The sequence below is a fragment of the Chiloscyllium plagiosum genome, unplaced genomic scaffold (assembly GCF_037043375.1).
Source record: "Chiloscyllium plagiosum isolate Xiang-an unplaced genomic scaffold, Cpla_swu_hap1 HiC_scaffold_26, whole genome shotgun sequence".
Taxonomy (NCBI): Eukaryota; Metazoa; Chordata; class Chondrichthyes; order Orectolobiformes; family Hemiscylliidae; genus Chiloscyllium; species Chiloscyllium plagiosum.
This window is the reverse complement of record NW_028270164.1, coordinates 46291190-46308938: the sequence shown is the minus strand read 5'-3', so window position 1 is coordinate 46308938 and position 17749 is coordinate 46291190. Positions and strand designations below refer to the sequence as shown.

Genomic DNA, 17749 nt, shown 5'->3' with positions numbered 1-17749 from the left:
ATCAGTTGTGTAGTTGCAGACTTCAGGTTGAAACTAGTAACAATCACCTCAATGTGCACGTGAGATGGTCATTGTGTGGGGAGCAAGCATTGATTACAAACAATCCTGACCATGGTCATCAGTGCTTACTAATTCAGGATAGACGTCTCTGTGAGGCAGAAATGATCCCAGGTGACCTTAACAGAAACACCTGTGGGCCACAATTTACACAGTAATTCCTGGGGTACACAGAGATATGGGGCTGATTCCCGGTCACCCTACACTGAAAGAATAATGCAACCCATGCTTAAATACGATGATACCTTTCAAGAGCAATGTAGGGCTGGGTGGAAAAAGGTTCCAGTGCACAATTAAAACTTGGTCCTTATTTCTTTGCCATGTTCCTGAAGGTGCATTCATTGGGATAAGGTCCAATGTTAATGTTCCAAGCTGACTCTCCATGTCTGAGTACTCCAGCTCACAGTGAATGGAAGAGTATGATGACATTTGTGAGAGATGTGAATGCTGACTGCTCACGTTGCTCAGGACCCTATTCTGTTTTCTCTGCTGCCCACACAGTGTCATTGTAAGTGTGACTGACGGGTCCAGCTACAGCAGAGGTTACCAACATTGTTGCTGTGATGCTGCGAAAATGCAGAGAGAGGTACAGATCCATCAGCAAGCCCACGAGCGGCAGCAAGCTTCAATGGCCGCAGAACAGTCTGCACATGGAGAAGTCACAGCTTAAAGTCTCCTCAGGATGCAGAGGAGATGTAGGAGGGCCAGAGTCTACCCATGTGAGTGAGACAGACTGCTGATGCAGATTAAGGATGTCCTGGACATTGTGACTGAATTATACTGCAGTCTTCCCCCCCCAGCCTCACCCCCCTCCCCGCATTCATCTCTCATCCCCCTTCCCCCTCCACCTTCCTGACAAAGGGCTCTCCTGCTCCTCGAATACGGCTTGGCCTGCTGTGCTTTTCCAACGCCATCCTTTTGGACTCTGCTGTGAATAACTGCTAGATGGAGCCCTGCAACTTGAAGGAATAAATGGCCATCCTATCCCGGTGGCCATCAAGGTGACAGCTGTGATAAGCTTTCATAAAAGAAACCGAGATAATTCTGGAGGAATTCAGCAGGTCTGAAAGCATCTGCGGAGAGAGAAACCGAGTTAATGTTTCAAGTTTCAGAAACCGTTCTGAAAAAGATTTATGCTGGACTCGAAACATTAACTCTTTGCCTCTCTGCACAGATGCTGCCAGACCTGCTGAGCTTCTCCAGCATTTTCTGTGCTTGTTTCAAATTTCCAACATCCACAATATTTTACCTTTATTCAAATGTTGAAATTGTAGGGGATAAGCCCTATCCAAGGAGCCATTTGGAGACTTGTGTGGGATCACTGAGTTGAGAAAACCACAAACACATCCAGACTGTGATCAATTTGTGCTACATCGCACCACTCCATCCCATTTCCCCAGTGACGGGGTCAATGCTGCATCCCGGGTAGTGGGATTCCACACGCTAGTTGGCTTCCCCCAGGGTCACGGTATGATAGACCATACACACATCGTGCTGAGACGGTCACAGCATAACAGAGCAGAGCTCATCAACAGGAAAGGGTTGCATTCCACCAACATGCAAGTGATCATTGGAACCCCTTCACAGAGGTTAGTGCGTGATCCCCAGGAGCTACCATGATGTCTGTGTCCTAGAGACAGCCTCTCCACCTGCTGCATTTGAGTATCCAATTGCCTTACAAGTGGCAAGAGCTATCCACTGTGACCATGGCTAATGACTTTGTTACACAACCCCCTGAATAAGATATAGTACAGTCCATTGTGCAACCTGGAAGCAGGTGATAGGCCGTCTGAAGATGAGGCTGTGCTGCTTGACCCAGTCTGAGGGTAGAGATGGTGGTCTACATATAATCCAGATAGAAGGTGGGGCAAGATCCTAACACACTGTGCTCTCAACAATGGGAGCAGTAAAGAGGGAATGTTACAGATGCTGAAGAAATGGGAGGGTGGGAACAGTCTCCAACAAGGAGAATAGGGACATTGAGCAGGAAGAACATCACCTTGTGCATGTTAGAGCACATCAGCTACAAATTGGATAGAACCTAATTGACACTGTGTTCCAGTAGATATTGGCTGTTTTTAAAAAAAAATCATTTGTGAGATGTGGGCATTGCTGACTATTGTTCCTAACTTGTATTTTAATTTGTAATTCAGACTTTTTATTGTCATATGTACACAAATGCAACAGTGCAGGAGTACAGTGAAAAGTGTCTAATGTTGCCTCACAAGGTACCATCTATGGTACACGTACCTGGGTACAGAACCTTAGGAGCAAGATAAAAACAAAGAACAAAGTTAAAAGTTAAACATTACGGTAATTCATAGTATAAGTAGAAAAATAAAGAAATAAAGCTAAAAGTCAAGCAATACAGTCTTTTCAAAGTACTTTCTTAATTGCCTAGAGGGCAGTTAAGAGTCAACCACATTGCTGCAGGTCTGGGGTCACATGTAGGCCTGGCCAGGGGAGGATGCAGTTTCCTTCCCTAAAGGACATTAGAGAACCTCATACACATTTCCAGCAATTGGCGACAGTTTATGATCATTATTAGACTCTTCATTCCAGATTTTAATTGAATTCAAATTCCATCATCTGCTGTGGTGGGATTTGAACCTGGGTCCTAGAACGTGAGCTGGGATGCTGGATTAATAACCCAGCATTAATACTGCTAGACCATCACCTACGGTTAACCTGTTGATGCTCAACATGCAGGCAGTTCATTTCAGATCCAAGGGGCAGCTGCTGTGTGTTTGTTTGATTTCTGTATGCTTACTATAAGTGCATTTTTTGAGGTGACTGAAGGCTTCCCTGGATGTGATGGTTCCACGTTGAATGATGAGAAGATGCTGGGCTACAGTGGGCATTGGAGAAGGAGGAACAGGCATTTCAAGAGGGTTGTAGGATGGGCTGTGAATATGTACAGGTAAACTGTACATGTGCAGCGATCGGGGTCAGAATGTGCAGTTGTGTGTGTCAGCGAGTACCAGCTATGTGTTTGCTGTTCTGTGAGAGTGTTAGTTTGCAGCTGCTGCACCACCGTGCGTTCATGGTGAAGGGTTACCCCAGACTGCCAACACTTGACCCAGGAGCATGGCTGGGGTTCCAAGATGGCATTTGCGCCACGATATCATGGAGGAAGTGAGTACCTCTGGCCATGGTGAGTGGGAGAATCAGGCTGGCATCAGGTGAGAGTGATGCCACAGGAGTGGGGTAAGTAGTCAATGAAATATGTTTGGGCAACATTGTAAGACGATTTACTGGGCCTTGTGGAGAGAAACCTTCTGTGAAACTTGATGAAAATGATGCTTTCCCTAGATATGGTAAAATTCAGTCAGTGGTTAACACAAATCTTCACTCAAAGTCTCCTGTGATCCACTGCTCCTTCATAAGGGACAAATGATTCATAATGGAAATAATTAGCATGAGCCCCCTGTTATGAGTCAACACCACTCGTAGAGTATGTAACCAGTCTACCAGCACAGTCAGCAATCACCTCTCTGGCCACTTTAATCTTGTTCAATTCCTTGCCATCGTTATCATCCATGTATCAAGGGAAACAGAGGATGCAGTTATCTGACACTAAAATAGCTCAGATTCTTGTTCAATTATATTCTTCTTCTTTAGTCTCTTAACTAAGACATAAAAGGATACTTGAGCTGATTTCCAGATCGTTTCATTGTTCCTCTTTTACTGTTGCTCAGGTCCAACAACCAGAGATGACAAACTGGGGTTTTTACAGTAAAAGAGGGAACATTAACAGTTGATTAATTCATGAGTTTCATCCAAATTCTGAGGCTATGATGAATCACATGACTTTGACACTAGTAAGAGAGAAGACTAGATTAGATTTTCTACAGTGTGGAAACAGGCCCCGCGGCCCAACAAGTCCACACCGACCCTCCGAAGAATAACCCACCCAGAACCATTTCCCTCTGACTAATGCACCTAACACTATGGGCAATTTAGCATGGCCAATTCACCTGACCTGCACATCTTTGGACTGTGGGAGGAAACACACACAGACAACATGCAAACTCCACACAGTCTGCTGAGGCTGGAATCGAACCCGGCACCCTGGTGCTGTGAGGCAGCAGTGCTAACCACTGAGCCACCATGCCACCCCACAAATGTAAAATGAGCACGTGAACAGGGAGGTCTTAGACATTATAAGAGAGAGCTGAATTTGTATAGGTGTAAATAAAGCATTGTTACAACTGATAAAGAGTTGAAGAATCTTATGTAGAGATAAAGATTAACCAGTTTTAGGGATAATCTATAGTGTGGTGCTGGAAAAGCACAGCAGGTTAGGCAGCATCCAAGGAGCAGGAAAATTGACATTTCAGGCATAAGCTCTTCATGCCTGAAACATCGATTCTCCTGCTCCTTGGGTGCCGCCTGACCTGTTGTGCAATCCTCACTTTCTCCTCTATGTCTAGATACCCACAGACCAGACTGGTCTCTTAATGTGCGGGCAACAGAATGTGCTTAAAGCAGAAGTAAAGCTGTTGTTGCTTTTGACAATGCATAGGGGCTCCACTGACAAGTTAGTGAACCAATTCCCTGGAATGTATCTGTGTTGAAAGCCCCGACTAAGACACTGTTTCTTACTTGAGTTAGTTGACCTCAGCTGCGTTGTGAGTTGGATTGTTGCAATGGGCTGCGAAGGATCTGACTGACAAAGGAGATTGGGGGTATTTAAACCTCGCTGGGGTGGTTTGGGTTGCTTGAGAGGCTAAAGTCAAAAGAAGTCTGCTTCTCAACACAAAGCTGCCTCCAACACGTCCTTTTCAATCTTTAACTGAGGCTAGAAAGGGGACTGGGTGTGTAAAGGAGTCAGATTGATAACTTCAATCTAACAAATAGAGTTGTGAACTGAAGTGATGTTGACCAGATTCTCCCAGGTAAACAGAAGCCTGTAACTTCAACAAAGTGAAGACTTGGTGGATTCAGGAATTGAGAGAGGTTCACATCTCCCTCTGGATTCCTGATGCCTGCCTGAAGACCAAATCTAATTGGTCACCTAGACAATGACCTTCCCCTGAGATCTCTAATCCCATCACCCTTCTGAACTCTCCTGCCACACCCAGGATTTCTTCCTCTTCCAGAGATTTGATTCATTCATCACAAATCTTCCTACCTTTTCCCAGCAATCTGGTTGCTACCCTCTCCTCTTGGGATCTGTAATACATCCTACTGATCCCCTTTCCAACTGACCCTATTCTACCTCTGACCTGATTAAACTCCCTCCCTTATCTCCTGACCAAATGCTCACCACCACCAATTGATTCCCGTTTCTCTGAGATCAGCTGCCCACCCCCAGAAATAATTTACAGTCCATCCTCCTTCAGAACAATAATCTTTCCATCTTCCCCACCTACAGCTCTATGACTCTTAACTGCCTCTACAATGGCTTTACAAGTTGTTCAGGTCAAGAATGATTTGGGATGGGCAACCACTGTTGGCCTTGTCATGATGCCCACATCCCATTATGAAAAAAACACAAAATGGTGGAGTTAAACTCATAATGTTTGATGCTTCTCAAAGTCTTTTGAATGCACCTGGAAATTTTGTTATTCAACACAGTGATGATGTACAGCAATTAGGTGGACTTAACTAACCCTGCAGAATATATTAGCTTTCTGTCCCTGGCACTTAATATGTCGCAAATGTTTGGAAGCAGAAGATAAAGGGAAATATTGGTGTCCTGATTGATCACTAAACATAAAGAAATACAATATTTATGCATTGCAGTTGTTGAAATGCAATGCTAAATTGCTAATCTCCTAAATGTGGGTCATATCATTAAATGGCATTATTGGCTGCCTTAGAATCATAGACTCATACAGCATGGAAACAGACCCTTCAGTCCAGCTTGTCCAAACCAACCAAGTTTCCCAAACTAAACTAATCCCACTTGCCTGCATTTGGCATATACCCCTTTAAATCTTTCCTATTCGTGGACCTGTCCAATGTCTTTTAGATGTTGTAACTGTATCTGCATCTATCACTCCCTCTGGCCATTGATTTCACATACGAACCACCCTCTGTGTGAAAAAATTCCCCCTCAGGTCCCTTTTAAATCTTTCTCTTGTCACCTTAAAGATATGCCCCCTGGTTTGAATTCCCCCAGCCTATGGAAAATACCTTTGCTAGTCACCTTATCTATGCTCCTCCTGATTTGATAAACCTCTGTGTTATAAACCATGGTTCAATCCTGTTCTGATATCAGAATGACGATGTTGCACCTAAACTGGGAATATTAAATGTTGGTATCAGTTGGAATAAAAGGGAAAAAAAAGTCTGTTACCAACTTGATGTTCAAAATTCAGCAAAGATTAAAATGCCAGAAAGTGCTTTGAAGAGGTTGGTGGTTGCTAAAGCTTCTCTACACTGAATGCATTTGCCTGCTTATTTAAAAGTTTTGTCTTCTCATATTGAATCACCACCAATTATTAGAGTTTAGCAGACCACCCACCATCAGCACCTACAGCTCTCTAGCTGAATAGTTCTTCAGCTTCATACTTCAACTTGGAGTTTCAATATTGACCTGGGAAGTGTGGATATTCGAGCTATTAGTGAGATGAGCGAGAAGAAGGAGTATTTTCTTTCTTTACAGAACAAAAAGGAGTTCTGGAAATCCAGAAACGTCTCTTCTAACTGGACAAATATTGCGGGAGCATTTCTACATTCAAAATTTCTAGCCAAATGGTGATTCCTTTCCCAACCTCCCCACAAAATGACAACACCAACAGTCTTCCTTTAAACACCAATAATTTTAAAAACGCATTGACCCCACACTACAGATCTTTTTACATTGAAAGTTTGCAGGTCGAACCCAATTTGGCCATCGTGCTCCAGATCGATGCATATGTTGTCGCCATGCTTTACTCTGAAGTCTCTGTTGTCTCTGTGCTTCAGACCTTGTTGCTGATACCTTCAAGTTCCAAGACTGTGTCAGTGTTGCTGCCATGCTGCAAGTCTTTGCCAGTGATGGATCAGCATGCCAGGATTCCTGCTGTGCTGCCTGTGTACAACAACAGGACTCTTGCAATGTAGCCTCTGTCTGCCAGGTCTCTTGCTGTATTGCCTCAATGGCACAGACTTCTTGCAGTGATGTCTCTGCCCCAAAGGATTCTTCCATTGTTGTCTCGCTGGTCCAGACCTTTTTGAGTGTTACCTTAGTGCCCCAAGACTTTCCCTGTGTTACTTCATTTCCACAGTAATCTGTTGATGTATTCTTAGCTTTCCAGGTTTTTTCAAGTGTTGCATCAACACTCCAGGATTCTGTTGGAGTGATCTCTGTGCTCAAGGCCTCTTCCAGGGCCACAGTGCCCCAGGATTCAGGAGAGGGCTTTGTTTTCCGGATTTCTTTCAGTGCTGCAGTGTCCCAGGACTCAATTGGGATCTTCTCCGTTCTCCAGTCTTCTGCCTGTGTTGCTGCAGTGTTCCAAAACTCTGGTGACATTGCCTCTGTCTTCCAAGCTCCTTCCAGAGTTGCCACAGTGTCCCAACAGTCTGGTGGGGTTGCCTCTGTTTTACAATTCTCTTTCAGTTCTGCAGCGTCCCAAAACTGTGATGGAGTTGTCTCTGTTTTCCAGGTGTCATCCAGTTCCAAAATGTCCCAAGACTCTGTGATTGCCTCTGTGCTCCAGGTCTCCTCCAATGATTCATCAACATCCCAGGACTTCGTTAGGGCTTTCTTCATGCTCCAGGACTCTTCTAGTATAGAAGCAGTGCCTCTGGATTCTATTGAATTGGCCTCAGTTCTCCATGCCTCTTCCAGTGTTCTCAAAGGACCCCAGGACTCTGCCAGAGGTTCTTCAGTTCTCCACGTCTCTTCCAGTGTGGTTGCAGGACCTAAGTACTCTGTTGGAATTGTCTCAGGTCTCCAGTCCATTTCTAATGTCGCTGCAGTGCCCCAGGACTCTGTTGGGATGGTCTCAGTTCCCCAGGCCTCTGATGAGATGGTCTCAGATCCCCAGGTCTCTTCCAGTGTTGGTTCAGTGCTCCAGGACTCTGTTGGGATGGTCTCAGTGCCCCAGGACTCTGTTGGGATGGTCTCACTTCCCCAGGTCTCTTCCAGTTTTGCCACAGTACCCCAGATCTGTGTCGGCATTGTCCTGTTACTCCAGGCTCCTGCCAGCATTACCTTGCTGCCCCAGGCCTCAATCATTGCTGCCTCAGTGTTCCAGGACCTTTTCAGTTTGGCCTCAGCATTCCAGGACTCTTTCAATATTGTCTCAGCTTTCCAACACTCTGTTAGGTACATTTCTAAGCACCAAGCCTCTGTCACAGTTGCTTCCATGTCCTCGCTCTCTGTCAATGTTTTCTTGGTATTTCTGCCTCTCAACTGGCCTGTATGGAACTAACATGAGTGTTATTTATTTAAAATGTTAGCCATGACTGATCTCATAGAATAAACAATCATAGTTTTAAGATTTTATACTTCAATAGCAAAAGACATCTAATACTTATGAGAAACTTCAGTTAGATATAATACCATGAGAGACCACTTTGACCTAGTCTGTTGTTGATTTTTGTTGTTTATATCAGACCCATCCACCCAGAGTATGCTAAAGCTCTCTTAATGTAATTCTTCTCTCAGATTTTAAGTGCCTGTTAGACATGATGCTACACCCACTCATGACAGATTGTGTACACTTTATTGAGCCCTATTGAGCCCTATTAAAAGAATGATAATGAGGTTGAAAATAACCAAAGTTATCCTAGTTCTCCTTTCTCTGAACTTTTTGTGCAACTGTGTTTGTATTTAACCTATTTCCTTGGGTAGTTTAACATAGAATTAACCCTATCCCAGCACTTCCCAGGCACTGAGGATGTCACCTAGACAGGGGATGAAATGTCTGCAACACAAATTCCCAGCTCGGCGAACAGAACCACAACAACGAGCACCCGAGCTACAAATCTTCTCACAAACTTTGAACATGACAATAAATTGCTATTCTAATTGCTACTCTTGGCCAGGTCCCTTTTTTCATGAGGGTCAAAACTAACAATTCCCCAGACCCTAACTTTTAGGCATTGTTTCTCACCAGGCCCAACCCCATTCCTTCTCACCCTCCCCATCCCGCACTCCTCACTCCACTATGTACTACTCCTGACAGGAGGTCACAATCTGGTTTTAAAGTTAATCCCGGAAATTATTGTGTGAAATCAACTTCTAAGAAATGTTTGAACAAGTGGGATATTAGAGAAAAAAAGACAGCACTTGTGTGACCCCGTGTGCATGTGTGTGACTAGAAACTAAGTTGCCTGTCAGTTTTGTTTGAATAAATCATTTAGTGTAGACAGTAAATTATTGGTGGTAAATGTGATCTGTCTCAAGATTTATTGACCAGCTAGTGAGCCAGTGATCCTCGAACTGAGTTTTGGGACTATTCTACCATGTTTTCTGGTCTGATGGGTCTATCCTTAATGAAACCATGTTCTCATCAGCCCTCTTTACTGCTGGAGTGACTATAGCTGCTTTCTGGACAGATGGTTGTGTTTTTTTTTAACATTAGCACTTACCCTCCCAGGGACTCTGGTGATGAAATTGTGTAAAAGCTTTCCAGAAATGATTACCAAATGCTTTTAACAGCTCGTTACCATACAGTTTTCATTCAGCATTCCTTCACACCCTTGGGGCTGGAGAGGACAGGCTCCTTTAACACAAAAGTCACATCATTATTAAAACAAGCAGTTCCCCGGGAAGCCTAGGAAACAGAACTGCAAGTACAAAATGATGATAGGAACTGAACAGGGAAGAAGCTGCAGTCAGAAGTAATCCAATTCCTTTGTGTCAGAATTCCCAGGATTGGGAATTGCCTTCACTAATTGGCAAGAGCTAGGGAAAGGGAAAAGATCAATATTAATCTCATTACAGCCCTGATGAAACCAAAAAAATGGGGCAGTGGTGGAACAAACCCATGAAGGAAACCTGATCCAATAACTTTTCTGTAATTCCTTTAAGGACTGTGGATGTTGTTGGCAAGACCAGCATCTGTTACCAATCCCAAATTACCCATGAACTGAGTGGCTTGCTTGGCCGTTTCAGAAGGTGTTAAGACCCACATTGCTGTGTATCTGGAGTCATTTGTTGACCAGTTAATAAGGATGGCAGATTTTCTTCCCAAAAGAATATTACTAAATTTGAGGGTTCTTATTGCAATTGACAGCCTCATAGTCAACATGACTGAGACTAGCTTCTAATTACAGGTGTATTAATTAATTTTAGTTTTATCACATACAGGGGGATTTGATGATCTGGGTGAAAGTGAGTACTGCAGATGCTGGAAATCAGAGTCAAGATTAGAGTGGTGCTGGAAAAGCACAACAGGTCAGGCAACATCCGAGGAGCAGGAAAATCAACGACCCAAATTAAGCGTTTTTGCCCGAAACGTCGATTTTCCTGCTTCTCGGACGCTGCCTGACCTGCTGTGTTTTTCCAGCACCACTCTAATCTTGATTTGATCGTCTGCTCAAGGGGATAAACAAATAAAATTAAAACCGGAATACTTGAGCAAACAGAGCATTTTAGAACTCCATCTTAATGTTTACAAGTCGAGAAAGACCAGTTTACTGATTTTTATTCTCCTTGGTGATCCAAGATGATATCTCTGGGCCTCAGGATTATGAGAGCATTACCATGATATCACCATCTGTTTGTCCCCTTGTCTCAATTTGTGACTGGATGACAATTTAAGCAGCCTAATGATTGGACCAGTTGCTGCAACTAGAACACCAACAGAGCTAGTTTTGACTTGTTTGGAATTCCCCCAGTTGAATTTGCCTGACAATAATGGGCATTATAAGTCTTGGGGCTATTATTGTGATCAGTGTTTAAAGGGAGCCTGTTATTTTAAGTTGAGATGTTGAGTAAGTTTGGGTGATATGTTATACTGGATTGTTTTATTCTTCGATAGACAGGGGCTTGTAAAAAGCTTGAAGAAGCCATCCAATGCTTTGAACTCCTCTTTGAATTCTGAAGAGCAAACACATTCTTCAAGTGTCTCCTGCTGACATTTCCACCCTGGGTGGGAAATGAAAAGGAAAAGCAGCAACAGCAGCCAACTATAAACTGAGCTCAGCCACATACTGAAGCAGGAAGATGAGGACAAAGTTCACAGGAACTCTCAGTTTGTCCACAGGCCAGGACAGGACAGAGAAGCACTGCATAAGGAAACCATACTCCTCCAGGAATGCTGCTACATCAAAGTTGTGACATCACTTGCAAGAGAATGCACTTTCATCAATGCAAGAACTCATATTTATAGAGGAACTTTCACATTCTCAGGACACTTTACATTCAATGAAGTGCATCTGAAATAGACTCACTGTTGTAATGCAAACAATGAGAAAATGACCAATTAGGTTGTCTTAGTGCTGTTAGCTAAGGGATTAGAAATGAGGCAGAATGCCAAAAGAACTGCAGCTCAAGCAGTGTCCTGGAACAGAGTCTGATCAGCTGGAAGGGTCAGTGGGATCTCTATTTAACATATTGACATCTAGATGGTATCTCTTTCAATGCAGCACTTTCTCCGTTCTGGACTGAACTGTTGGCCAAGACCATGTGCGAGACGTTTTGTACCCAGAACTTCTGATTCCAAGATAAGATGCAACCAATTGAACCAAATCTGTCATGTCATTGTAGTAGGTCAATACTCTGGGGTTTGTAAAGATTGCAGAATTCCCCCAGTTTCAGGGCGTATCAACCTGTAGCCAGTAACTAGAGCATCTCCACATTCCTAAACACAATATCATTTCCTTTGTATATCACAAGTACTTCGATTTCCTTATTACATTGACACGTCATCAGTGGGAACTCGCTGAAGAAGGCTTTAGCTGGAAGTTCACTCATCCTCTGAATTAAAAACCATGTCTAACATCTGTCTCAGCCTCTCCAAACCTGAATAACTTGCACCTGTCCAAAGATATTCAACTAAGTATTGCTATTGTTGACTTGCACATGGCAGAGTGACCATAGGCCACTGGTAAAATAATGGGAAGTGGGCACATAAGTGGCAAAACTAGTCTCAGAGCAGGACTGACATCCACCACTTTCCTTGACTTGAGCAGTATGCCCTTGCAGTTAGAAGGTGGTGGGTTTTCCACTTCCAACTTCCTTTAACGTTTCATACCCAGTCCCCCAGGGTGTTGGTCCACAATTCCACATACTGACACAAGCGTCTACAAGCTATTTATCACTCAGATATAACTCTTAGTGCCTGTATAGTATGATTGTTTAGTTATTTTGGTGTTCCTATCAGTGGTACTTCCAACAGCTTGTAGCAATATGGATGTAGATGGTGACCCTGCCTCAACTAAAGGCTGTTACAGTGCTCAGGACTGGCAATCTCTTGGAGCTCAAGCTGAAGACGTGCAACTGGACATCACAGCAACTTGGTGAGCTCCTGAACAATCTGGATCACTTACATTTCTTAAACCAAGGCTGTGTTTAGTTAAAGTGTGGTAATAGTCCAGGTACATTGCCACGATGAAAGAAAACATTTTCATGGAGCACTTGCCCTACTATTAGGTTGGAACTCACCACTCCCATTAATTTGCCAGGTTCTAGGAATTTGGAGATCTGATTGAGATCTTTTCATTTATTCACCCACCTGTCAAAAGAAAGATGGAGCCTTGGAACCTGCTTGACCCCATTACAGACATCCCTTGATTAATCTTATAGTTGCCATCATTGGCTCTGCAGAACAGAATGTCCACTGAAGGGACTACACATTCCACATTTGAAAGATTGGAAAAGTGAATGTTGAGAGGTATATATAGATATATTCCCTGATTCATTTAACACTGGGTTTTCATACTCTGGGCCCAGGTTATATTGCCAAATCACTCTGAGCTGGGCTCCTGAATAGAAAAACTTAGTAGTGGTATATAGGGAGGAGCTGAAAATGTGTTGCTGGAAAAGCGCAGCAGGTCAGGCAGCATCCGAGGAACAGGAGAATCGATGTTTCGGGCATAAGCCCTTCTTCAGGAAGAAGGGCTTCTTCCTGAAGAAGGGCTTATGCCCGAAACATCGATTCTCCTGTTCCTTGGATGCTGCCTGACCTGCTGCGCTTTTCCAGCAAAACATTTTCAGCTCTGATCTCCAGCATCTGCAGCCCTCACTTTCTCCTCGTATATAGGGAGGACCCAATGATGTTGAACACAATGAATATCTAAAATAGAGAGTAAATTTGTACCAAGTGTTATCTAGCTCTTAGCTAACAGTTTTAAATCTTTTTTATATATCTGCCCAATATATATTTCCCATATATATCCCCATACATATTATATTATGAAATTCAAATTAATTCCTCTCCTCATTCAAATAGTTAGCAGTAATGGTATTTACCTCAATTCAGTTGACATCATTTATATCTCACTCTGGACAGTGAACATTATTAGATATGTGATATTAGATCTTAGAAGCTCACTTCTGTCCTTTCTCTGCAGTTACACAGACGTCCTTTCCAGTAGCATTCACTTGATCTGTTTTCTGCAGCCAAGCTTAATTACTGACCAGTTAGTTCAGTCAACACCAGGGAGAGAAATGGGGTTGTTTCTCTGTCTATATCACTCAGTGACTCACTGAATGTTGCGTTCATTACTGAGACAGGAGAGAGCTGTTAGGGGCTGTGTTACGTGTTTTGAAAATTTATTGATTTGACATTTAATGCCAGTGATGATGGAAGATGACTGCTGGTGCACTATGGGTAACCAAGCTTACAAATCCACCTGTGTGATGTCACAATCTCCTGCCCAGCCCCTCAGTATTGTGTGTGTGTGTGTGTGTGTGTTGTCCCTATTTCCCATCATCTCCTTTACTGTCATACTGTCATATACTCCCTGCCATCACGAGATGCCCCAATACTTACTGTGTCAAATCATAGACCAACAACGGAACTCTTGCCTCAATCAGATAAGAGTTGAAACCTCCAATACAAATACTGAATTATGGAATCTAGGCTGCCAGTCTATTGTACTGTTGGTGGGAGTTACCTATCAGATAAACGTTTACCTAAGGCATCCTTCTGCCCTCTCAGGTTGATACAGAAAAAGAAAACAGAAAAATATCTCATTGTGCTACTTATCTGGCTAACACCTGGCTGTCAATCAGTGTTACTGCAACTGATGTAACTGATGTTGCTGCTTATGAGATCTTCCTGGCTCGCGAATGAAAGTTTCAGCAATGACTACCAGCTTAACATGTGGCACAGCAGAATAGGGATTAGTAAACTAAATATATGAATGAAGTCATGAGAACATGAGGTTTAATCTCACCCATGGTACCTCAAACTAAACCTGGAAAAAGGATCCAGTCTTAGCCAAAGTGAGAATGTGATCACTAGATTGTCATCTAGCTCATTAATTCCGGGAAGGAAACTTGCTGCCATGTAAAATTAATAGTTTGGAAAAGTTAGTTCTGTTTATCTTGATAAAGAGAAGGCTCAGAGGAGCTCTGTTGTAGCTATATCAGGAGATGTCTGGATGGAGTACTTAGGGAAGGACTGAGAACAAGGAGCTCAGATTTAAAATAATTGGTCAAAGGTGCAAATGTGTCATGAGAAAACACCTTTAATGCAGTGAGTAGTTAGAGTCTGGATTCACTGTTTGAGGGTATTTGATTCGATTTATTATTGTCACATGTACCGAGATGTAGTGAAAAGTATTGTTTTGCGTGCTATCCAGGAAAATCATATCTTACATAAGTACAACAGGATAATAGAACAAAATGTAGAATATAGTGTCCACAGCTACTGAGAAGGTGCAGAGAAAGATCAACTCCAATATATTCAAAAGTCTGGTAACAGCTGTTCTTACATCTGTTGGTACGTGTTTTCAAACTTTTACATCTTCTGCCCATTGGAAGAGTGTGGAAGAGAGTGTAACTGGTTGGGAGGGTAGACTGGGGGCAGACTCAATTGAAAGCCTCAAATGGGAATTAGGCTATTATTTAAAAAGAAATGTAAAGTGAAGGCAGGGAAGTGGCACCAAATGAATAGCTCATTCCAAAATTCTGTATAGACATGAAGGGTTGAATGGCCTCCTTTTGCACTGTAATGGTTCTGCGTTATGATATGCAACAAGGCAACAGTCCACACTCATTGGTGACAGGATAAGTAGATATATGACTTGTAGCAGGTCAGGATGGTTTATTGATGCTGGGTCAGATGGATGGAGGAAATGGGATAGTTTGATCTCTGTAGTCTGCAGTGATAGTCACTTCCCCTTTGGCACCCTCTTGAGTTGACTGGAATTCATATTCCGGAGGTGGGGATGCAAAACTTATGCATATTCCCATTCATAATGACATATTCCCATTCAATTTTCTGATTACCAAGGATCTGGTCTGTATTGGAGATATTCCAGCCATATCAACAACGAGGCTATACCCTCTCTTGTCCAGCGGATTAACATCTCATTAACTTCAAGCTGACAGTGTATTTTAGATTTGGACAGAAGTCCAAGACATGTTTGCACATGAGTCCTCAGTGGAAATATTGGGCCTTGTGAAAATTCTTGCGAGTGTTTATGCCAGCTTGAACAAGTTGTTAAAATCAAGAGAACAGAGAGAAAGAGAACTAGTTTTCTAGCATTTATTATTTTCTTAAGATTTAATAAAACAAAGAGGCAGCCATTTCTCACACACTTGGCCTGCAGACCACAGACACACAGTGACAAAATGAGGCTCATTAATTTCAAACAGCTCCAAAAATGGTCAGTTCGGAATAAAGTTAGATAGGTCATCAGGCTAAGCTCTGGATAAAGTACAGGCACACCAACTGAGCCAACCCTGCAGCAATCTTCTCACTAACATCTGCCAAAACTCAGCGAGCAATTTCTTAGCCCATTCAACCAGACACAGTCACAGCAAACCACTCCTTACTGTCAATGTCTCCGAACCTTCCATCATCATCCTGGGTATGAGCTGTCAGAATGAAGGCTCACCAGAGGTGGCAGCACAAAGGTATCCAGTCAGGGAGGAAGCCCAGGAGTCTTAAACGTTAATTCTCATGAAGTGTCATGGCATCAGGTCAAACCCTGGCATGGAATCCACCTATTGTTACTTGTTGTCATGCCTCAATTAAACAGTCAGCACCCTTCCATATTGAATGCACCCCCTGAGGGTAGGGAGGGTACAAAATTGCCTCTAGGAGGAGCTTAGGTGATAAAATCCCTATAGTGTGGAGTAGGCCATTTGGCCCATCAAATCTACCACTGACCCGCCAAAGAGGAACCCACCAACCTTCATTTTCTCATGGTTAATCCATCTAACCTGCACACTTTCAGGACAATTTAGCATACCCAATCCACCAGACCTGCACCATCTTTGGACTGTGGGAGGAAACCAGAGCACCCAGAGGGAACCCACACAAGTACAGGGCGAATGTGTAAACCCCACCGTCTGATGATAGAATTGAACCCAGGTCCCTGGTGCTTTGAGGCAGCAGTGCTAACCACTAAACCACTATGCTATCTGGTGCTCAGCTCCAGGAGTATCTCAGGAACTGTGACTGACTGAGCTATCCAGCTTTTGACAGAGATATCTGTCAGGCTGGGCCTGCACAGTCAAGGAGGGAACCAATAAGGGCTGAAAATGTATTTGTTCTCTCCAATCAATCAGCTGCTGATATATCTTTGGATGATAGCTTTGGTAGGAGTGACAGTCACATAATCCTGATTTCACATTATTCCCCATTGTGTTGTATGACACGACCACCATGCTAAATGGGACACCTTCAGAACAGGTCCAGACACTGAAACTGGGCATCCATGAGACTCTGTGGGCCATCCGTCATGGCGGAATTGTACTTGAGCACAACCTATAGCTTAAAGACACAGCAGATCCCCCACTCTACCATTATTAGAGCCAGTGGAACTGGGGAAGACCTAAGAGTAAAGGAAAATGATTGGCTTTTGAAGGCCAACCATTTCAGCCTGAAGGTATAATTCTTCAGCTGTTTCATCAATGACCTTGCCTCCACCATAAGGTGAGAAGTGTGAATGTTTATTAATGATTGCGCAATATTCAGCATCATTCACGACTCCTCAGATACTAAAGTGGTCCATGTTCATGTCCAACACATTCAAAGAGATCTATAGTATGTAGTATGAAACCAACATGATCAACAAGAACTCCATCCACAGTGTTAAATTTGCAAACTATCACTGGTCAATGGTGAAAGTTGAGATGACCATCCACAACATCTGCAGCAACTCGCCAAAGCTCTTTTGAAAGGACCATCCAAACACCCACCTAGGATGACAAAGGCAGCAGATACATGGGACCACCACCACCTACAAGTTCCCTTCCAAGATGCATACTATCGTGACCTCGAAATATATCACTATTCATTCGTTATTGGTAGATCAAAATCCTTCCTCTTTCCTTAACAGGTGTCCCTACATCAAATGGATCACAGCAGTTCAAGAACACAGCTCACCACCAACTTCTCCAGGATAATTAGAGTTGTAAAATAATTAATGGCCATGTCTCAAGCTCATTTCTTACCAATGAATAATAAGAATTTGCTTCAAAGCACTTTGAGATCGCAGGAGGCAATAAGAGCTATCTAAATCAAAGTTTATTTTTCTCCTGTTTTAGTGTGTGTCACCTTTTAAACTTGCAGACTCTGATTAATTAGAGAGCACTGCCAGTTTTGTAAATGCTGACTGTAACTCCTCTCTC

The 17749-nt window shown here is 43.1% G+C and overlaps 1 protein-coding gene across 4 annotated transcripts in view; it reads left to right on the top strand.

Moving 5' to 3' along the window:
* LOC122563291 (synaptotagmin-6-like) overlaps positions 1-17749 on the top strand; it is a 299429-nt gene that overhangs the window by 245736 nt on the left and 35944 nt on the right. The window lies entirely within an intron of this gene.